Here is a 24,675-nt window from a genome sequence, read left to right on the forward strand (position 1 = left end):
ACACAATCACCTTGCACATCTTTGTCACCTCGTTGGCATGAATGCACAACACCAACTATCGATTTCGGGTTTGATACTATCATGAACTCAGCATGATTGCAGCTCACTTGTCACTTATGATTTACGCACTGAGCACGAGCACCATGTATCTAACCTTAACCGGACCAGATTTCACCACCATAACTGAATTGTAATACTCACAATAGTACTGATTATGTTTTTTGTAGCAGACCGAGATTTACACCTGTTTAAGACCTGGGTTTATTGTTTTTGTTTATAGATATATTTCCTGATGAAGGGCAATACTGATGCCCGAAATGCATTGGGATCATCCTACACCATGTGATTTTCAGTATTGATGGAGAATGAACCTTGAGATTTTTTGAAAAAACTACTGAAAAAATATATATCAAGAATATCTAGGTCATGGAATCAAAATGACCATTAAAGGATTTATGTTATAAATTCAGATGAATGATTTGTGATTAAGTGTGAAGACTGATACAGTGTCCTTACGCTGTGCAACGGGGGACAACCCCTCATTCAGGGGTTACTTTCAGATTGACTGTATGATTATTTCAGAAGCCAGCATCCTTTGTGGTAGATGATATTTTTAGGCATAAAGTAGCTGGTCTCTGTTGAGCTGTTTAAGAATGAAATAACAATGTTAGTCGAAACACGTGATTGCTTTCTCCCTTGTGTGTTCAAACTGATATTATGGAACAAATGGGCTTGTCACTCCATTCTTTCTTTCCTGCTACTATCTCTTATTTGTTAGTGAGTGAGTGGAATCTCTACCAGATTAAAATAATGGAATTATGTAGTGCTCTTAGTTGTAATAACTATTGTTCACCTCCATTAACATTTCTTGAATTAAAACTGTGAATGGTGATCGAACTTTTGTTGGCTGAACCATGAATTCTTGTCATTCCTTTTGATCTCACAATTTAGATATGGCTGTGATGCTAGATGTGTGCCTAGACATCAATAGTCACTTTTGTGCTGTTTACTGCACAATGCGCCCCTAAACGATAAAACATGCCAATCCCTCAATGTCTCTTTCTGTAGGGTGAAGGAATTTCTTGCTACTATCACATAATGATGATGAACCTGAAAGTCTGAAAAATGCTTCACAAGGGAGAGCCCTCTCAAAGATGGTAAGTGTAGTTATTGCACTGCACTGCATGCTTGTGTGTTATGCCAACTGCTGTTGTTTTTTCTTCTATTGTATTTCTCAGGGTTTCAGAGATGGCAAATCCGAATTGGATCATGTGGACATGAATAGTCACCGAAGGTACAGCACTGGGAGGTGTGAGAATTGATTATCAGGTGCAAAGAGACTGCAAAGATTCAACTGCACCTGAATGTAAGTAACTAATAACAATCAATGCATCAGATGGGCGTCCCCTTTTTATAGGTGGTCACACCCAACATGGCTCCCTATCTCATAAAAGCATGGGCTCTCGTGAAAACTGCCGCTGTAGAAGACTGTGTGCTTTTTTTTTCTCTTGCTTCACATTTGTTATTGGGACAGGTTATCTTGGGATTCAATGTTGCCTATTCTTCCCCTAAGTTCTTGTGCACTACAGGAGGCATACGAATTCCCCCTGTACAGCTGTGTGTGTTTTGACTCGAATATGGTGTGATTTGCTGATGTCTCAGGAATTATGGTTGTGTGTGCCTTGGGTAAGCATTATACTCTTGGAGGGGCTGGGCACTGTGCTCTTGGTGTATCTGGGCATTGTTATTCTGGTATTTCTGGGCACTGCACTTCTGGTATTTCAAGACATTTTGGGCAGTTGTGAAAATAATTCAACCCTAGGGTAGGCCTTTAACAGTCCCTAAGTTAGGGTGCAGTGTATTTAAATTTGCACTACTTGCACGTGGGTCCCGTGATCTCCATGCCACTGGACTCAAGCTATCCTGGCTGATGAGGGGTGCAACCCTTAAACCGGTCCTAGGATGCTATTTCCAGTCCAGGGAGGACCTGTCCTGGCAGTTCGGACTGGACTTTTCACATTGGGTGCAGGGTCAAGATGGATTTGCTTATGGTTTGGTTCAAACTGGAATGGCATGGTGAGCAAAAACAAAACATGGATACAGGCCCAGATCGCTGTACAGGGGTGAATGTATGACATTGTTCTGCATTCTGTCCATCAATTGTTCTTTTTGCATTTGTCATCCCGAGTGGGACGGGTATGCCCAGAAATGGGCCCTGTGCTCTCCATGCCACTGGAGGCAAGCTATCCTGGCTGATGAGGGGTGAAACCCCGAAACAGGTCCTACGATGCTTGTTTCCAGTCTAAGGAGGACCTGGCCTGGCAGTTCTGGCTGGACTGTACCCATTGGGCGCAGGGTCAAGAATGATATGCTGAATTCAAACTGGAATGGCACAGTGAGCAAAAAACGATGGATTCTGGCCCAGATCTCTGTACTAGGGAGAAAGTATGACATTGTTCTGCATTCTGTCCATCAATTGTTCAATTCGCTAATACACATTGGGCACTCTTTCCCTGCTTGCTCTACGGCGCACCATAAAACAGGTGCACAGGGTGCAAACAGGGAAAGTGTGCCCTCTAACATTGATAGCACGGCCCCCAGGCAGCCACAAAATCGTGCTGGCCTGGGGCAGGACATTCAAGTGAAAAATGGAGTGGCTTTTAAGCACCTGCTTCGCATTTTACAGTGCAGGTGGCAACCCACCTGAACTTTTAAGAGGGGCGAGAAATCCTCTAGCAGGTGGGTGCAGTGAGTTACTGCTTTTGCCTGCAAGGGGATTTCTGTGAGGTCCATAGGACAACCTTTGCCCCTCCAGAGGGCTGCCATCCAAGGGCCCTCTGACAGTGCACCTACGTACAGCTTCTTTGCCTCTGCACCTATAACACAGCATGGGACGCACCTTCAAAGGAATTCCCACTTTGCATGGGGCCACACCCCCAAGTAGATGAGGGAACACCTTTGCATGATAGTGCTGGCGCTATATGTGTGCCAGCACTATTTGTATGACAGAAAGGGCCGCACAAGTGTCTGCGACCATTTCTGTAATAACAAAGTGCCCCTTTGGTGCATAAAGTGGGCACACATACCCATTACGAACCTGGGGCTCTTTCCATAATAGGGTCCCGGTATTGCTCAGGTTGTAAGGGTTGCATGTGCTACATGCTGACTTTTTCTTGCACTCTGTAAATCATCTATTCATGACAACCAATACATTTACAATTAATGCATTAGAACGCATAGATCATGTCTATGATAGGAGGTTTAGATCCCATTCCAAATTATTCTGGCATCTATGATTTCACACTATGACCATGTTTCATTATTGTGTAACAATTTCATATTGTGTGTTATGTCACTCCAGACATTTCCAGAGCCTAATAATTTGTAACATACTTGTATTCTTCATCATGAAAATAAATTCCATAATATTTAGCTGCTTCATGATGCACCCTATTGAATTCGGCACTGTCGCCTTTTTGTTGTGGATCCTAAGTAAAACTGGGCATAGGAGAAGTTTTTAGTGTCAAACATTGCATTATGGAGCTATGGGCGTACATGTCTGTATCTTTTGTGAATTCTCACATACGATACAGTTAATCATGCATTGATTCACTGGGGCCAATTGTTGACTTTCTCATTCCACTTTGCTATTTCAGTAGTGGTTCCTAATTTTATAAACACACTCTTTAGATAATACTTATTTTCACCACAAGTAGGAATACATGTGTGTGTGTGTGTTAGACATACAAAATGGATTTTTTGAATCTCGAAAAATCTTTTGAGTACCTATCTATAAAATTCCATTTAATTAACTTTGTGAATTTAGACCACGGCCAGTAGGTTGTTTTAAAATTTGTAAAATAGAACATGTATATATACCCCTATGTAGAAAGAAACATATTACGTTTGTGTTTAGTCTTTTCATAATCAACAATACTTGGGTAATAGCCTGCAAGGAGCAATGATCAATAACTTTTGTAGTATGAGAACCCTTCTTCAAAAACAGCCATATTTGAAAGTTGCTCTTTCAAAAACCATTAGGCTGTTAAACTGTAATTGAATATCTTTATTATTTCTGAGGATTTTCATTACTAGACGTTTTTTTGCCAAGCTGTAACATCTTGCACGTTTTTTTTTCGAGTCAGTCTCTCTTTGGGTGACCAGCAAACAAAGTTTGAGCATGATATAGGAGGAATTTCCAAAGGTATCCAGTGTGCAGTCTAAAAAGTATGTATTCACAAGAGTTATGTTTTATTGTATGATACAAGTGAAACAGATATCTCATCCACTTGTTTGAATGATAATTCAATGTCTGATGTGGCAGTGGCAATCTATTAAGAAGAAGAATCTTAAGGGATGTCAGGAAAATGTCCATTGCCTGACAAGACTACTTCAGAAATTGTCCCATCTACAAATCACTGGAGACCACCCGACAAGCAGTCGGTGGTCCAACTGCCCAATTAGTATGTGACCGCCGTGCTCTTTAACATGGTGGCTTGTGCTGCGGCCCAGGAAAGGGCCCACAACACAAGCTGCAGTGTAAAAGAGTACTTTGTGCACATCCATGCACTGTGTTGCATACACCATGTGGTTCATGGCACACGGTGCATCGATGTGCATGGAAGCACTACATGTGCTTACAGGTCCACTTTGCAGTGGCCAACGAGCCCTGTTTAGCCCCCAAAGTTCCTTTCTGACAAGCCTTTTTAAGGTGGTTGCACTGCCATGAAAAGTCATTTGGAAATGGACATTGTAATCCCAATGGTGCTACCTGCCTCGGCACCGTCGCCATTCCAGGGATACGATTCCAACTTCTTCCCCAAAGGGATCGTAGATCCTCTCAGAGGCGGTGGTCTACCCCTTGATGGTTTCAGTCAACCACCTGCATCATAATCCGCCAGTTGGAACAAAGGGCTGCCTGTCAGTGGGACTGCCACCGACGTCCTGTCAGTGGTGATCTCACCGACATCAAAATAAGGCCCAAGGTTTTTGAAAATATCACGTCTAACCTGAGTAGAAACACAGGAAGACTCATTTTGGAGTAAATACACCAAAATTGACTTCCTGGAGCCAGAACAATGATGGCAAATTGGTTCTGCTGCCAGATCACAAATTTTCCTGACAACGTTTTTTTTTTTATACCCTTTGGATAGTTTGTGTGCACGCTGAAGAGAGTAATCAGAAAACTGAATACACCTTCAATTTATTTATATCTTTTCACTCTTCAGACTGAGATACAATTCTTCTTCCCTTCAGGTTGAAATATGTAATCTTGTTTCAGGTTGTAAAATGTAATGTTTTCTTCACATGTTTTTTCTGCATTTTTTTTCTATATTGTTCTTATATCGTTCTCAGGTTTGTTTTCACGCAGCAAAAATATTTCTGCATTTACATATACATTGGTCACACATTTAACAATATTTTATATATCATTTCTAAATATAATAAATACATGTGAAGCTGCCAGGAGGCTGTTGTATACATTGTACAACTTAGTTAAACTGAACACAAGGAATCATTGTTCACAAATGTCATCGGAAAGCTACTTGATAATAAAAGCAGCTTGCAAGCATTCCTTCCGTTTGACTAAGACAAGAACTGCACCCAAAGTACACAAACGATGGACTTACAAAGCAGATGCTTAAAGGAATAAAGTGTAAAATGTTCCCGTATTACATCATTAGAACATCTGGTAAAGCTCAAAAGTGAAAACAAAGTTAACAAATAATAAATGTATTTCTGGTGTTCTAACTTCTAAAATCGATATAATTTTTTCTAATACCGCGGTTATATTATATTAAATGTGTTTCCCACAGCTGCTTGGTGTGTGTAATACAATGCTTTGTCAATGCACTCAAATATGGATGGCAGTGGTTCTGCTGAATACAAGAGAGATTTGCGCTTTGAATGTTGCACGACGGAGATTATTAAAAAGTTGTTCAGAAATGACTTTTAACTTTATCATAAGTATTGTAAAGTCAAGGATTTGAGAAGCACATTCTGCAAAGGTTTCTATACCACTAATGTGACTGCAGACATGGAGCTCCCGTTCGTTCAGGGTACAACTGTTGCACTCACTGCCAGTTGGAAGGCCCTGCAGACAAGATTCTGCCGCAATAATATATAGGGAGCTTAGGGCCAGATTCATCAAACCAAAATCCGCTCGCAAAGGGCCAGATTCTCAGAATCAGGCCCTTTGCGAGCGGTATTTTTGCATTTGGGATGCATCATCCCAAATGCAAAAATCGCAATTTTAGAAATCGCTAAATTGCGATTATTTGCATTTAAGGAATCTCAATTTGAGATTCTTTAAATGCAATGCATGAAAGTTTCTAAAATAGCGAATTCGCTAGTAGGGCACGCAAATTACCATGAAGTACAACTTTGTGGTAATTTGCAAAAACTTTGAAAAATGCACTAAAGTGTATTATTCAAAGTTCCATGTTGCGCACACACATGCCCTAAGGCCATGTGTGTGCGCAACATATGTGCACATATCAATTTCAGGGGTGCAACAGGGTGTCCTTTGGACACCCCTGCACCCTTGAAATCGCAATCTCAATTTGCGAAACGCTAAATGCGATTCGCAAAGTCAGATTGTCTTCCCATTCATTCCTAGGCCCATAGGAATAAATGGGGAGGTATTCCTTAATTGCGACTCACAATTTGCGAGTCGCAATTAAGGAATTCTAAGAAATCGCTATTTTTTAAGTGATTTCTTGATGCATTCCATTTTGCAATTCCTTAATAGCGAATCGGTAATTTTTGCTATTAAGAAATCACAAATTGGTTTGTTGATGCATCTGGGGGTTAATGTCTGCTAAATATCTCTGTTTTGCACAGTGACGGATTATTACGTCTGACGAAGAGTAACAAGGATCAGGCTGAACGGTAGACGTTTGGAAAAGCAAAACCTGATTTTGCCTTCGAATGTTAAGTACATCAGGCCCATATTGTTATCACAACTAAAATGGCAGCTGCGAGGAAGTCCGTTGTCAGAGGAGCGAGTCAGCGAGAGAGAGCACGTTTCATTACTGGATTTGTTGTTCTAGATAAAAACACTGTCACTGTCACGAGGCTGCTTCAAAGTGTGCTGCAGGGAAGAGTAATGAATATTGTAGGAGGTCAAGGTGATAGCATTGTATATTCACAGACAAAATAATCAACGAATAGTGACTTGCTTCAGGAAGGGGTTAGTTATAACTAGTCCAAAATCCAGTGAGAACGTGTACATTTGCGGGGCCTTCCCCGATTTGATATTGGTGACCGGGTGGAGGAGAGAATTCCAGAGGACCAAAGCTGGCTTACAGAGAATTCAACCATACAACATAGGGTCTATATATAGTGGTCAAAAGTAGGCATTTAGTTAGCCGATAGAGTGCCATCATATATGGAAGAAACACAGCAATGAATTGCTGAAACCTTTTAAATACTCACGTCCCAGACAAGAGATCTTTTAAAAAAAAATATATATTAGTGAGCAAAGCAAAATGGAGATCATTTTATAAACAATATCATCATCAGAATATTGAACTAAGCATTGTACATTTACTGAGCCAATTTTAAAGATCAAAATGTCAAAACTTATTAAAAATCAATATATAATGTCGGTGAACAAGCCGGTTCTTAAACTTCTTACACCTAGATAAGTTTTGCTAGGATCCCCCTACACTATTAGATAAAGTGCAAAAAAGTTTCAAAGTGCTATAGTGCTTTTTAAATGTGCTTTTTCGGTAATTAAAAAGTGCATAGTGCTAAACCGTCACAGTAGTATAGTGCAAGAACTATACAATTTCTAGTCACACTATCGTTTCTAAATTTTTAAAATACTTCCAGACAGCCTCACATTTTTTTGAAGCTGCTACCATCATAGCATTCAAATTCCATAGTATGTTTAATTTTGTTTATCCATTTCAAATGGGAGGGGACATCCCCCGACCTCTAACTCCAGAGGATTAAGGAGCGGAAACCAAATAACTAATCGCAATCAAATTGGCCTCTGATTTTCTCAAGTCACCCCTTCTTCAGGGTCTACCTTCTTTTGGATTGTCTGGCTTATAGCTGAGAAAATCTTCCCCCAGAAAAGTTCTAATTTTGTACACGTGAAAAAAGTATAGAGCCTGTCTACTCTCCCCTCGGAATGGCAACGGAAACATTTATTTTCTACTTCCAGATATCTTTTACTAAGAGATTGGGGGGTGTAATACGCCAACCAACGGACCTGCTCCCAGGACACCCCCGCACCGCACGGCCACCAGCTGCTGCGTGTGCCCCCCTGCCCGCTGCCTCTCTCAGCCTCGCTGAGCCTGCCGCCTCTACCCCGCCCCCGCTGCCCTAGCGGGATCGCTCTCCCTGCCTGTGTGCTGCCGCGCTAATTTTGCCACTGTTTCTGCACTATTACTCTTGCTGCATTTGTCCACTGTTGTTCTTTTTGTTCCCCCTGAGCCTGTGATTTATTTTTATTTCCCTGTGTTTCCCCTGTGGCCCCTGCCCCGCTCCCTGCTTCCCGCCACCGGGCCAGCGGCCACGCCCCCTTTCCTTTGTGTACCCTCCCCGCTCCCGCCTCCCAGCTCCTCCCTCCCTCCCACTTCGCCATATATGGCGACCGTGCGAACGTGCAGCGTTGACGCGCCGCGGGCGCGCTGATTGTGCGCCGAAGGCGCACCAAAGGTAAGCCCGTCTGCGCCCGTCCGTGCCTGGACCGCGCCCAGGGCCCGGACCCCTGGCCCCCACCGACGGAAGACGACCCGACGGTCCTACGACACCACCGAACTCATCGCACTCAACGCCGGTAGACTCCCGGGCTGCTGCCGAGCCACCCCGAGACGCACCCACGGACCCTTCTGCTGCAACTCCTGCAAGTTCACCTGCATCCGGACCTGCACCACTCCAGCAGTGCCCAAGACCTCGACGAGCAACAGCAGCAGCCACCTGAAGTGCATCCTGCTCAACACCCGCTCAGTCCACAGACACGCCGTCGAGCTCTGGAACCTGATCGACACCACTACCCCAGACGTCGCCTTCCTCACGGAAACCTGGATGAACGCCTCCTCAGCGCCCGACATCGCCATCGCCATCCTGGACGGCTACAAGATCATCCGGAGGGACCGCGTCAACCAGACAGGAGGAGGCATCGCCATCATCCACAGGAACTCCATCCGCATCACGACCAAATCCGACGACACCCTCGCACCCGCCGAGCACCTGCACTTCCAGATTCACATCAACCCCAAGACCACCCTTAGAGGCACGCTCATCTACAGACCCCCGGGACCACACACACAATTCAGCGAAGACATCGCCGACTTCGTCAGCCCGCATGCCCTCCCCTCCGCTGACTACATCCTCCTCGGGGACCTCAACTTCTACCTGGAGAACAACAAAGACCGCAACACCACCACCCTGCTGGACAACCTCGCTAACCTCGGACTCAAGCAACTGGTGACCACCCCCACCCACTCCTCCAGCAAGGACATCGCCTTCAGCCACGCCACCGGACTCCACTGGACGGACCACAGCTGCGTCCACTTCAGCTTCAAAAGGACCACGATCCACCACCAACAGCAATAGGTTGCACGCAGAAGCTGGAACAAGATCACAGCCGACCAGCTCGCAACCTCCCTCAGCAAGAACCCACGCACCAGCGCTACGAACCCCAGCCAAGCGGCCACCAACCTCACGAAGTGGATCAGCGACTGCGCAGACGACCTCGCCCCCCTGAGGGCCCCGCCTAGCAGACCCGGCAGCAAGAAAGCCCCATGGTTCACCGACGAACTCAAAAACTCGAAGAAGAACTGCAGAGCCCTTGAGAAAGCCTGGCGCAGAGACCCAACACCGGACAACATGACTGCCCTCAAGCTCGCCACCAGAAAACACCACCAACTGATCCACACCACCAAGAAAACTGCATTCAAGGAACGACTGGACAACAACGCACACAACAGCAAGGAACTCTTCAACATCGTTAAAGAGCTCTCCAACCCCAACGCCGGAAGCAACGACATCACCCCTTCGCAAGACCTCTTCAACTCCCTCGCCTCCTACTTCCACAACAAGATCGCGGACATACACAACAGCTTCAGCACTCAACCGACGCACGTCACGACCGAAGCACCGCCCCCCACCACCACCCTCCGCGCCTGGACCCCGATCAGCACCGAAGACACCGTCCGCACGATGAACTCCATCCACTCCAGATCTCCAACCGACCCTTGCCCTCACCACGTCTTCGACAAGGCCGACGCTGTCATCGCCCCCCACCTGCAGGATATCATCAACACCTCCTTCAACACCGCTACCTTCCCGGAGAACTGGAAGCACGCCGAACTCAGCGCCCTACTAAAGAAGCCATCAGCCGACCCCACCGACCTCAAGAACTACGACCCATCTTTCTGCTCCCGTTCCCCGCTAAAGTCATCGAGAAGACCGTCAACATGCAGCTGGCCGCCTTCCTCGAGACGAACGGATCCCTCGACCTCTCGCAGTCTGGCTTCCGGGCCAACCACAGCACCGAGACCGCTCTGATCGCAGCCACCGATGACATCCGAGCTCTGCTCGACAACGGAGAAACAGCGGCCCTCATCCTCCTAGACCTCTCCGCGGCCTTCGATACTGTCTGCCACCGTACCTTAGTACAGCGCCTCAGCAACGTCGGAATCCAGGAGAAGGCACTGGAGTGGACCATCTCCTTCCTTTCCGGAAGGACACAGAGAGTCCGCCTCCCCCCGTTCAGATCAGAAGCCACCGAAGTCATCTGCGGTGTTCCTCAAGGCTCCTCACTCAGCCCAACCCTCTTCAACGTCTACATGAGTCCCCTTGCAGCCATCGCACGCCAGCACAACCTCAACATCATCTCCTACGCCGACGACACCCAGCTGATCCTCTCCCTCACCAACGACCCCGCCACCGCTAGAGCCAACCTACACGAAGGGATGAAAGAGGTAGCCGAATGGATGAAGAACAGCCGCCTGAAACTGAACTCGGACAAGACGGAAGTCCTCATCCTGGGATTCTCACCCTCCGCCTGGGACGACTCCTGGTGGCCCCCCGCACTAGGCAGCGCACCCAAACCAACAGACCACGCACGCAACCTGGGCTTCATCCTGGACTCCTCCCTATCCATGACCAGACAAGTCAACGCCGTCTCCTCGTCGTGCTTCAACATCCTACGCATGCTACGCAAGATCTTCCGGTGGATCCCCACCGAGACCAGGAAGACGGTCACCCAGGCCCTCGTCACCAGCCGACTGGACTACGGCAACTTCCTCTACGCCGGAACCACCGCCAAACTCCAGAAGAGACTCCAGCGGATCCAGAACGCCTCAGCACGACTCATCCTGGACATCCGCCGTCGCAACCACATCTCCAGACATCTGATAGACCTGCACTGGCTCCCAGTCAACAAGAGAATCACCTTCCGTCTCCTCACCCACGCACACAAAGCCCTGCACAACCAAGGCCCAGGATACCTCAACAGCCGCCTCAACTTCTACGCTCCCAAACGCCAGCTTCGATCGACCGGCCACGCATTCGCCGCCGTCCCCCGCATCTGAAGAGCCACCACAGGGGGAAGGTCCTTCTCCTACCTCGCCGCCAAGACCTGGAACTCCCTCCCGACCCACCTCCGCCTGACCCAGGACCACCTCACCTTCAGGAAGCAGCTCAAGACCTGGCTGTTCGAGCAGTAGCGGACCCCCCCTCCCCAAGCGCCTTGAGACCCTCTGGGTGAGTAGCGCGCTATACAAATGCTTTGATTGATTGATTGAACCAACGGGACAGGAAAGCCATCCTTTTAAAGTTTTTGCATTTGTCATCCCGAGTGGGATGGGTATGCTCAGACGTGAGTCTCGTGCTCTCCATGCCACTGGAATCAAGCTATCCTGGCTGATGAGGGTTGAAAGCCCGAAACCGGTCCTAGGATGCTTGTTCCCAGTCCAGGGAGGACCTGGCTTTGCAGTTCGGGCTGGACTGTTCCCATGGGGCACAGGGTCAAGACTAATTGCATTTGGCTGGGTTCAAACTGGAATGGCATGGGGAGCAAAAAAACAATGGATTTAGGACCAGATCCCTGTACTGGGGTGAATGTATGACATTGTTCAGCATTCTGTCAATCAACTGTTGTTTTTGCATTTGTCACCCTGAGTGGGACGGGTATGCTCCGGCATGAGTCCCGTGCTCTCCATGCCACTGGGATCAAGCTATCCTGGCTGATGAGGGCTGAAAGCCTGAAACCGGTCTGGACTGTTCCCATGGGGCACAGGGTCAAGACTGATTTGCATATGGCTGGGTTCAAACTGGAATGGCATGGGGAGCAAAAAAACGATGGATTTAGGCCCAGATCTCTGTACTGGGGTGAATGGATGACATTGTTCTGCATTCTGTCCATCAGCTGTTGTTTTTGCATTTGTCACCCCAAGTGGGACGGGCATGCTCAGACTTGGGTCCCGTGCTCTCCATGCCACTGGAATCAAGATAATCTGACTGATGAGGGCGGAAAGTCCAAAACCGGTCCTAGGTTGCTTGTTTCCAGTCCATCGAGGAGCTGGATTGACAGTTTGGGCTGGACTGTTCCCATGGGGCACAGGGTCAAGACTGATTTGCATATGGCTGGGTTCAAACTGGAATGGCATGGCGAGCAAAACAACAATGGATTTAGGCCCAGATCTCTGTACTGGGGTGAATGGATGACATTGGTCTGCATTCTGTCCGTCAACTGTTGTTTTTGCATTTTTCACCCCAAGTGAGACGGACATGCTCAGATGTGGGTCCCGTGCTCTGCATGCCACTGGAATCAAGATATCCTGGCTGATGAGGGCTGAAAGTCCGAAACTGGTCCCAGGATGCTTGTTTCCAGTCCAGGGAGGAACTGGCTTGGCAGTTTGAGCTGGACTGTTCCCATGGGGCACAGGGTCGAGACTGATTTGCATATGGCTGGGTTCAAACTGGAATGGCATGGTGAGCAATAAAACAATGGATTTAGGCCCAGATCTCTATACTGGGGTGAATGGATGACATTGTTCTGCATTCTGTGCATCAACTGTTGTTTTCGAATCCTTTTAAAGTTGGCAGCTCTTAATGCCTTACTGCCCAGCAGAGATATTAACTGTCACTCTTGACTAGACAGCGAACAATTAGTTTCATGTGCTACTCTTCCTAAACATTTATCGACCTTGGGGGACACATTGAGTTTTGTCAGCTGGGAATACCAGTTACCTACCCCCTTTAATTTGGCTCGGAAAAAGGTGCATACCTGGCTTGTTGGGGCGCTACTTGATGTAAGGTTATATTTTTTTTATAAAGTTTGTAATTTGTAGATACTAAAAAAAAACATATTTACTTTGCACCCCTTGCAGGGTAATTATTTTATTATTTATTAAAACATGTCCCAACTCCTCTAATCACAATCTTTCCAGTTTTTCAGGTGACTAGAAATACTTTGGAGACCCTGACTTTTACATTCTATCAACTTTAATTAGTGGAACCTGGAGGAGCCTGCTTTTTTAAAAAATAGATTTTGATCTAAAAGCTAAATTTTGAACCGTCTTATATCTAGTTATTTTCTAAAGTTTAGCTATTTTTAAGAATGCTGGTATCTGCAAGCCTGATTCCTGTACCATTTATCAATGAAAAAATGATCTATAAATCCCTTTCGTTCCAGTAAGCGCGCTGCAAGATCTAAAATCGCTGCTTCTTAATAGGTTTGCTTTCTAGGCAATGCTAGTCCACCATGTTTAATGCCTAACTGGAGTATTGACTGCTTAACCCTCAGGGCCTTTTTATTTCGGACAAATTCTCTAAACATTGATTCCAGCTCTTTAAAAAATGTAGTATTAATTTTCAATGGTACGTTAATAAAAAGAAATACTAATAATGGTAGTATGGGCATTTTTATAAAGGCTACATAGCCTATTAGCGTTAAAGGTAAAATTGACCATTTATCAAGCAATATTTTGATTTTGTTCTGCATTTCTAGGTAGTTTAGCCTAAATAGTTGTTTATACTGACTAGAGACAAATACTCCCAGGTAACGTATTGGTTTTGTACTGGTATTGGGACTCTAATTTCCTTGTTGTCATGGATGCTCACCGCTAAGGGTTCAATAAAAAAGGTGAACAACAAGGGGGACATCGGGCACAATTGTTCGGTCCCACGATTAATGTTCACTTTCCCTATTTGATTTGCATTAATGACCACCTGGCCTGGGCACCCTGATAGATGTTTTTAAACATATCTATCAGCTGGCCAGGAACCCCAAATTTGCCCAGACCAAAAAAAAAGAGCATCGAAATTGACCAGGTCAATCGACTTTCCAGAATCTACCATCATAATAAGTGAGGGGGTTGAATTATTTTTAAAAAAGTCAAGCGCTTGAATTAAAAATCCGGTATTCGTAGACATTGACTTTCCAGCAACAAATCCTGACTGATCTTTATGTATCAGTTCCTGCGAGAGTGGAATAAAACGTTGGGCCCAAACCTTCTTGAGAATTTTATAATCAACGTTTAGGAGACTAATCGGTCTATAAGAATTTACGACTTCATTATTTTTTCCCTTCTTGAGTTTGAGTTTGAGTTGGGATTTATAGAGCGCGTAGCTACCCTAGGGCATCCCAGCGCTGACATGACCGAAGTTCCAGAGGAGAAGTAGAAGAGGAGAAGTTTGAGAGGTTAAGGGAAGAGCCATGTTTTTAATTGCCTTCGAAAGGCAAGGAGGTTATGTTCTCTCCGCATAGCAAGTGGGAGGGCGTTCCACAGTTTTGGGGCGTTGTAAGAGAACAAACGCCCCCCGGATCGGGCCTTTTTTATTCTTGGAACGCTAGCGAGGGACATAGAGTCAGATCTTAGTTGTTTGTTGGAATGGTGGGGTTTGATCAGGGGTCTCAGAATCGGGGGGCCTCTGTTGTGCATTATTTTATGCGAAATGCATGGGGTCTTAAAGGTAATCCTTTCTTTGACAGGGAGCCAATGTAGGCTTCTGAGTGCAGGTTTGGCTGAACATCTTGATTTGGTTCCAGTTAGGATTCTGGCAGCAGCGTTCTGAGCGCACTGCAGCCTGTAAATAACTGATGCTGCTGCCCCCAGGTACAGGACGTTGCCGTAGTCCAGTCTGGAGTTCACCAGACCCTGCATCAGTAGTTTCCTCGATTGGAAGGGGATCAGGTGGAGGATTTTTCGCACCATTTGGATGAGGCCAAAGCAGGTGCCTGAGGTTTTTCTGGCCTGAGTCTTGAAGTTGAGGTCTTGATCCAGCCAGATGCCAAGACTTTTGACTTCGGGTTTGGGGGTAGGGGTGTTCCCATGCATGGTGACCACGAGAGGGATGGAGGTAGCTTGTGTGGGTTTCCCAGGAGAAGTATCTCAGATTTATCTTCGTTCAATTTCAATCGAGATTCACACATCCATTGGAAAACGCTATCTAGGCATGTGGCCAGGTTGTCTAGGCTATTGCTCAGCTGGTTAATAGAAACCACCAGCTGGGTGTCATCGGCATACATGACTGTTTTTATACCGAATGGAGCGATAATGTCCTCTAAAGGGGACATGTACACGATAAAAAGTGTGGGGCTCAGGGAGGAGCCCTGAGGAACCCCACACTGAAGTGGCCGGGCTTTGGACGTGGCGGTGCCATCTGACACTTGGAAGATTCTTTCTTCTAGAAAGGATTTGATCCAGGACAGGGCGGAGTCAGCGACTCCTATCAGACTTAACCGGTGGATGAGGATGGCATGGTCCACCGTGTCGAAGGTGGCACTCAGGTCGAGGAGGATCACTGCCACTGATCCTCCTGTGTCCATGATGGTTCTTGCCTCTTCGACCACGGCTAGCAGAGCGGTGTCAGTTCCCTGTCCCGGTCTAAACCCTGTCTGAGATTGGCGTAGGAGGTTATTGGCTTCAAGGAAATTAGAGAGTTGGTGGTTGGCAATTCGTTCGGCAACTTTGCTGATGGCGGGGAGAAGCGATATGGGTCTGAAGTTGGTTGGGTCCGTTGGATCGAGGTGGGGTTTCTTTAAAAGAGCCTTGACCGTAGCTTTCTTCCAATTAGCCGGAACAGAGCCCAGACTAAAGGAGGCGTTGATGAGGTGGGTAAGAGGAAGGGCCACCGTGGAGGCGACCAATTTTAATTTGCTCATGGGAGCTGGGTCTGAAGGGGCACCACTTTTTACAGTTTGTAAAGTGGCCAAAAAAGTCTCTGTGGTGATCAGGGGAAAGGTACTAAGGCATGGCGCCTCTGAACCAGGGGGTGGGGTGGCGGGGATTTGAGAAGAAGTGTGGCCAGGGAGCAAGGTAAGGATTTTGTCAATTTTTGATGAAAAGAACTCAGCCAGCTAGTCGCATCTGGTGCCCGATGGGTCAGGTCTGGGTAAGGGGTCTGGAATTTTTGTGAGTAGGCATACGATGCGGTAAGTTTCTTACGCAGAATTGGCTGCTGCTGATATCTTTTCCTCGAAGAAGGTTGCCTGTGTTTTTTTTATAGAGTTTTTGTAGAGCTTGATGGCGTCCCTGTACTCGTTTTTGCTTTCCGTCGTCCAGCTTTTTCTCCAGAGGCGCTCGAGTTTTTTGCATCTTTTTTTGAGATTTCATAATTCCTGGGTGAACCACGGGGATCTGGCAGTTTTCTTAGTGCTGGGAAGGGATTTGACTGGCAGGGTGACGTCTAGAGAATGGTTAATCCACTCGTGTAGTTGGATATCTGCTTTAGAGGGTTCTGGGTCCAGTACTGGTATGGTGGAAGAGAGTACTTGTGCCCAGGAGTTTATGTCCAAATTTTTCCACGGGCGGGATGATGGTTGAGGGGGGGTCTCTCAGGAGCCTCAACCGAGAGTTTTAGTTTAAAAGGGACTACGAAGTGGTCTGACCATGGGAGCGGGATGGGGGAATTTACTGCCAATCTCGTGAGATTGGTAAATATGGGGTCCAGCAGATGGCCCTTGATATGGGTGGGTAAGTTGCTTTGTAGCTGGAAATTTATAGAGACTAAGTCTGCTTTAAGATCAGCAGCTGTCTTGTTAGAGAGGTCATCGAAGTGGAGATTCAAGTCCCCCAAGACCGTGAAGTTTGGGGATAAGCATGCGAGGGAGGAGAGAGTGTCTATTAGGGAGTCACAGAAACGTTGTTGCGGACCTGGTCGGCGGTACACTAGCATCCCTGAGAGGGTAGTAGAAGGGGGCCGATGGATGGAAAAATGTACATTTTCGCAGTCCAAGATGGGGCTTTCTTTAAACTGGCAGGACAGGTAGTCTCGATATATGATCGCTATCCCCCCTCCAGTACCTGAAGGTCTGTTCTGGAACTTTATAAGGTAGCCGGGTGGTAGTGATTGGATGATATCTGGCTCAGAGTCTGAGGTGAGCCAGGTTTCTGTTAGAAAGAGTGCCTCGATTTCCGAGTCCTGCAGGAGTAAATTGATTTCAGTCTGGTGCTTCGGGATGGATCTGCAATTAAATGTAAATGTAAATGTAGTTGAGCTTATATAGCGCACAGCTACCCGCAGTGGGTTTCCCGGCGCTTGCTTAGGGAACCCTTCCTGGTATTCCCCTGTGAGATAGCAGGGTATCCACAAGGTGAAAGTCAGGCATCCCGCCGCGAGGGGCCGTTGTGGAGATTAAGCAAGCTATTGCCCAGAGTCGCAGAGTGTGAACCCGTGAGTCGAGGAGGCACCGGGGTGAGAATTATCGAGTCCGTGGAATTTTTAGCAATTGAACCCTGGTCCAGGACCGATCTCAGCTTCCGGGTCTGCTGCCTCTAACCCCTGAGCCACACTTCTCCACATTAAGCAGGGCCATGCCGAGACAGATTGGTTTAAGGGGGGAGTGTGGGGTGAACCTATAAGTGCAATTTGGACAGTGAGAGTGTCCTTCCTCTAAGGCAATAGTGCCGCTACAAGGAGCTGCTGGGAGGTCCCTTAGCCTATGCAGTGTTTCCTGGGAGTATTTTAGGGGTAGTAGAGTGGGTGAGGCATGGGTTGTGGGCTCTGGGCTCGGTCTGGCGCGGACAGGCGCAGACGGGCTTGCCTTAGGCGCTCCCGCTGCGCTCGTCCGCTGCGCTTCCGGCCAAGGCACATTTTATAGGCGGTTGATGAGGGTGACGGTCAGGGGGGCGTGGCCTGAGTCCTCGCGGTGCTCGCCGAGGGGAGGGATCAGGTGAAGGCAACACGGCAGCGTTAAGCTCCGCTACCCGTGCCTATTATGCTGCTCAGGTGCCCTGCGGCGTGGTGAGTTAAAAGATATCACAAAATAACAGTGCTACAAGTAATTTTTTTTTTAAATGGCTATATGCTCTCCCGGCTTCCGCCTCAGGAGTTGTGGTCAGTGTCTAGTATCAGGCGCTCGTATTCAGCGTCTTATACTGGTTGCTGGGGGGCGTGGCCTAAAAGGGGCGTGGACTGAGTCCTCGCGGTGCTCGCCGAGGGGAGTGATCAGGTGAAGGCAACGCGGCACCGTTAAGCTCCGCTACCCGTGCCTATTATGCTGCTCAGGTGCCCTGCGGCGTGGTGAGTTAAAAGATATCACAAAATAACAGTGCTACAAGTAAATTTTTTTTAAAATGGCTATACGCTCTCCTGGTTTCCGCCTCAGGAGTTGTGGTCAGTGTCTAGTATCAGGCGCTCGTATTCAGTGTCTTATACTGGTTGCTGGGGGGCGTGGCCTAAAAGGGGCGTGGCCAGAGTCCTCTCCGTGCTCGCCGAGGGGAGTGATCAGGTGAAGGCAACGCGGCAGCGTTAAGCTCCGCTACCCGTGCCTATTATGCTGCTCAGGTGCCCTGCGGCGTGGTGAGTTAAAAGATATCACAAAATAACAGTGCTACAAGTAATTTTTTTTAAAAATGGCTATACGCTCTCCCGGCTTCCGCCTCAGGAGTTGTGGTCAGTGTCTAGTATCAGGCGCTCGTATTCAGCGTCTTATACTGGTTGCTGGGGGCGTGGCCTAAAAGGTGCGTGGCCTGAGTCCTTGCGGTGCTCGCCGAGGTGAGTGATCAGGTGAAGGCAACGCGGCAGCTTTAAGCTCCGCTACCCGTGCCTATTATGCTGCTCAGGTGCCCTGCGGCGTGGTGAGTTAAAAGATATCACAAAATAACAGTGCTACAAGTAAAACATTTTTAAAATGGCTATACGCTCTCCCGGCTTCCGCCTCTGGAGTTGTGGTCTGTGTCTAGTATCAGGCGCTCGTATTCAGCGTCTTATACTGGTTGCTGGGGGGCGTGGCCTAAAAGGGGCATGGCCAGAGTCCTCGCGGTGTCGCCGAGGGGAGTGATCAGGTGAAGGCAACGCGGCAGCGTTAAGCTCCGCTACCCATGCCTATTATGCTGCTCAGGTGCCCTGCGGCGTGGTGAGTTAAAAGATATCACAAAATAACAGTGCTACAAGTAAAAAAAAATTAAAATGGCTATACGCTCTCCCGGCTTCCGCCTCAGGAGTTGTGGTCAGTGTCTAGTATCAGGCACTCGTATTCAACGTCTTATACTGGTTGCTGGGGGCGTGGCCTAAAAGGGCGTGTCCTGAGTCCTCGCGGTGCTCGCCGAGGGGAGTGATCAGGTGAAGGCAACGCGGCAGCGTTAAGCTCCGCTACCCGTGCCTATTATGCTGCTCAGGTGCCCTGCGGCGTGGTGAGTTAAAAGATATCACAAAATAACAGTGCTACAAGTAATTTTTTTTTTAAATGGCTATACGCTCTCCCGGCTTCCGCCTCAGGAGTTGTGGTCAGTGTCTAGTATCAGGCGCTCGTATTCAGCGTCTTATACTGGTCGCTGGGGGGCGTGGCCAGAGTCCTCGCGGTGTCGCCGAGGGGAGTGATCAGGTGAAGGCAACGCGGCAGCGTTAAGCTCCGCTACCCGTGCCTATTATGCTGCTCAGGTGCCCTGCGGCGTGGTGAGTTAAAAGATATCACAAAATAACAGTGCTACAAGTACATTTTTTTTAAAATGGCTATACGCTCTCCCGGCTTCCGCCTTAGGAGTTGTGGTCAGTGTCTAGTATCAGGCGCTCGTATTCAGCGTCTTATATTGGTTGTTGGGGGGCGTGGCCTAAAAGGGGCGTGGCCTGAGTCCTTGCGGTGCTCGCCGAGGGGAGTGATCAGGTGAAGGCAACGTGGCAGCGTTAAGCTCCGCTACCCGTGCCTATTATGCTGCTCAGGTGCCCTGCGGCGTGGTGAGTTAAAAGATATCACAAAATAACAGTGCTACAAGTAATTTTTTTTTAAAATGGCTATACGCTCTCCCGGCTTCCGCCTCAGGAGTTGTGGTCAGTGTCTAGTATCAGGCGCTCATATTCAGCGTCTTATACTGGTTGCTGGGGGGCGTGGCCTAAAAGGGGCGTGGCCAGAGTCCTCGCGGTGCTCGCCGAGGGGAGTGATCAGGGGAAGGCAACGCGGCAGCGTTAAGCTCCGCTACCCGCGCCTATTATGCTGCTCAGGTGCCCTGCGGCGTGGTGAGTTTAAAGATATCACAAAATAACAGTGCTACAAGTAATTTTTTTTAAAAATGGCTATACGCTCTCCCGGCTTCCGCCTCATGAGTTGTGGTCAGTGTCTAGTATCAGGCGCTCGTATTCAGCGACTTATACTGGTTGCTGGGGGGCGTGGCCTAAAAGGGGCGTGGCCAGAGTCCTCGCGGTGCTCGCCGAGGGGAGTGATCAGGTGAAGGCAACGCGGCAGCGTTAAGCTCCGCTACCCGCGCCTATTATGCTGCTCAGGTGCCCTGCGGCGTGGTGAGTTAAAAGATATCACAAAATAACAGTGCTACAAGTAAATTTTTTAAAGAATGGCTTTACGCTCTCCCGGCTTCCGCCTCAGAAGTTGTGGTCAGTGTCTAGTATCAGGCGCTCGTATTCAGCGTCTTATACTGGTTGCTGGGGGGCGTGGCCTAAAAGGGGCATGGCCTGAGTCCTCGCGGTGCTCGCCGAGGGGAGTGATCAGGTGAAGGCAAAGCGGCAGCGTTAAGCTCCGCTACCCGTGCCTATTATGCTGCTCAGGTGCCCTGCGGCGTGGTGAGTTAAAAGATATCACAAAACAACAGTGCTACAAGTAATTTTTTTTTAAAATGGCTATACGCTCTCCCGGCTTCCGCCTCAGGAGTTGTGGTCAGCTTCTTAACAAAGCTTTCAATCACAGATTCTTTAAAACTAACAGGGACACAGCACCCTACTTAATGTGATTAAACAGCCTTGTCAAGAAGAGGATCAGTTCCTTAGAGAAGGTCTTATAAAATTCTATTGGGAGCCCTTCGTTACCACACGCTTTTGCGCCGGGAATTGATTTTAGAATGATTAAAGTTTCCTCTTCTAATATATCAAGTTGAATTTGTTGCCTAAGGACCTCAGACACACTGGGAGACTTATCTTCTCAAAGTATTCCTAGATTAAGTCCAATTCAACTTCATACCGAGTTGATAGTGCTCCATAAAAATTTGCCGTATGCAATCCTTATCAGTTTTCAGATCGCTGATCTTGGGATCTATAATCTCAGAAATAAGGGCTGCTTCTTGTTTGTTTTTAGTGGCCCCAGCTAACAGTTTCTCAACCGTTTGACTGTCCTCGTATACCATCTGTTGATAGGTCCTAGAGCTATTTATCTCTTCTAATAAAAAGAATTCCCTTAATGCCTGTTTTGCCTTTTCTGACCCCCACCTTCCCTCTCCCCCTGTATATTAGTATTTTACAGCCTCAGGGCCCTATCCACTGCCTGCTGAAGCTTTTTAATCTTAGCATGTTATTTCTCAGACTGGGCAGCTGGAAAAAGCAATCATCTGCCCCGGTAATGTAGCCTTGAACGCCCCCACGCAGATAATACATCTGCCGTTCCTTTATTACTCCTAAAATACTCCACAATCCATTCCCTTGTCTCTGCTATCCACTGGGCATCCTGTAGGAGGAGACGATCCATCTGCCACCTAGATCTTGTCCTCCTTCCCTCCTCTATTGTCAGCTCAAGTTTCATAAAAGAGTAGTCAGAAAATGCAATCGCCCCAATTTCAGTACCCATATCATTCAGTGATCGCGAAACAAGAAAATAATCAATACGAGAGGTCAATTTAAATTAGTGAGAGTAATATGGATATTTACTGGCTGACTGATTACTTTTACGCCAGGGGTCTAATAAATGGAATTCCCATTTTATAGTTTGCAGGACTTTTTGGTCTTTGGTTTTGATTGGTTTTTACTTTAATTAGAAGTGTCTTTTCTCAAATCTTGAATAAAATTAAAATGTGCTCCTATAATAATAAGCTCCGGTGTTCCCCTAAGTAATTCATTGACTTTCACTAATGGTAAGGGATCATCTGCTACCGGACCATAGTAATTTACAAAATTTAATGTAGTCCCATTTATTTTACCTTAACCCAGATCCATCTACCCAATGAGTCTCTCCGGATTTGACCGAATTCCCAAGGCGCACCTCTACCAAAATACATAGCTACGCCTCTATTGGCCAGCCCAGCGGAGGCATAGAAAGCATGGGAAAAAGCTCTTGGATGAAAAAAGTTTGGGGAATTAGTTTTTAAATGAGTTTCCTGTAGGAAAGCCACATGCGGCGCGAAAGAAACCAAAAAGCTTATAAGCCCTCCATACTTTTGTTTGTTTAGAATTCCGCTTACATTAACCGAAATTGTGCAGCACTTACTGGTCATATCTAAAATGTTTCATATCAGAAAAAAACTCAATATCCTGCTTGCTTTACTCCATTTGCTATTGCTATTTTTACTGCTATACCCATCCCGACAGCTCCCCCTACCCCAGGACACCATCCCTCGAGATCGTCAATATGTGGGCTAAAAAAGTTTAATAAAGAATACGGCGATATGACACACATACCAATGCTAAAGGCATTTGAAGCAATTATCCCCCCGCAAGTATTGTATGGGGCAGAGGTATTATACTTGAGTGGCAAGCAGGGGTGGGATCGGGAAGAAGGAAAAATGTTAAAGATATTAATTTCCCTACCTAGCTGCACAATGGTCCAAGCAATCAGAATGGAACTAGGGATAACTTCCTGGACAGTGCAGGCTCAAACGGCATTGTTAAGGTTTTCGAAGCGCCAGGACCCTGGTGCTACACAGAAGGTCTCACAATGGTGTAGAGAGGAGATCCAATCAAGTCGTCTTGGTTGGGCAAAGGATGTGAGAAGAACCCTACAGAAAGTAGCAGGGAACCTTAATGTGAGAGTCTCCCAGCACTCCATGGTGGCAGATTTTACAAAAATAATGCTTAGGGAACAAGGTCAGGCTTCCTGAAGAGCCCAGGACCTTGACTATATGTCATTGAAAAAATCGGTCCAGTGGTTAAAGAACTCATGGGAAAATGAATCCTGGTTTCCGTATATGGATATATTGCCCAACCAAGGGCTAAGACATGAGATCTTAAGGACCCGAGTTGGGATCAATCCTTGGAAGATAGATGGAAAAATAAAGTCTGTATTGATTGGCCCAGATGGTATATGTAATTGTGGGCTAGGTTTAAGAAATGAAATGTTGCACATATTGCTTGATTGCACATTTGTCCTTGCCATACGGAAACAGCTTTTACGACCAATATTTTTATCACATAAGATAAATTCACGTGCCCAAGCGGCTTGCCTACTTACAGATATGCCCTCGCTGGAAACAGCAATAGGATTGGGAAAATTCCAGAAGGCTATAAAAGATTTTGTAAAGGAAAAATTATAGAAGGCACCATGATTTTAATTGTTTACAGGATCCCTATAAAATGTGATTTATTTTTTATTTTTTATTTATTTAATTTTAAATTGTTTTTTATTTTTAAACTTAGTATGTTCTGTAAATTGTATTTATTGAACGGTAGCTCCTGAGGGTGTTACCTTCTTTTAATATGCATTGTTTTTAAATATTTATTATGTGGTAGAATTAGATTGTTTATACTACATGATCTTGATTGTGTTCTGTACTGTTTAAAAGGCTGTGGTCTAAATAAACAAAGTTTCTCTCAAAAAAGTCTCATGTGATACTAAAATGAGGGGTGATGTACAGGAGATGTTTGGGATTCCAAATGCTCTGAGACCAGCTCAGTTGATTGACTGAAATTGCATAGCAGCCTATGAGAGACTAGAGTTGGCATTGGTGTAGTACTAGAATATATAGAGGATAAGGGTGGGATAGTGTCAGTAGCACCAGCAGAATTGCAGATTGTACTGTTAGTGCAAAACATAGAGTACCTTGCTCTCTAAAAGACACAAATAGAGACACTATAGTGTGGATTAACACTCCTAGAGAATACAACAGGGCTCTTAGTCAAGGGGAGGCTAGTAAGGTAAGTGCAGGTTTCCAGGATGGTGTAAAGCATATGCATCTTTTTCATGGCAATCTGCTAACATTGTGAAAATCCAAAGATAGACCCTTACTAAGGGGGTTGCTCGTACCTTGAGTCTTATTATGTAAAGGTATTGGGTGTGGTTCTCTATGGTGTGGAAATCCAGGGCTGTGACAAGACCAGGGTATTGGAAATAGCTGAGTAAAAGTTTCTAAGATCCTTGCTGGGTCTTCCAATGATTAATTCTATGGGCCCAGTCTACCTTGATGTGACTCAAAAGAAATTTAGAGAGAAGGTGGATTGTAGAATGGTACTGTATTTGTCAGGACCCCACAAGTCTTACCTTCTGATTGTGAAGTGATCTGGCAGAGATGACATGAACAACCACCACTGTCTCCCACCTCACCTTAGTAAATGTGTGTG

The sequence above is a fragment of the Lissotriton helveticus genome, chromosome 4_1 (assembly GCF_964261635.1).
Source record: "Lissotriton helveticus chromosome 4_1, aLisHel1.1, whole genome shotgun sequence".
NCBI lineage: Eukaryota > Metazoa > Chordata > Amphibia > Caudata > Salamandridae > Lissotriton > Lissotriton helveticus.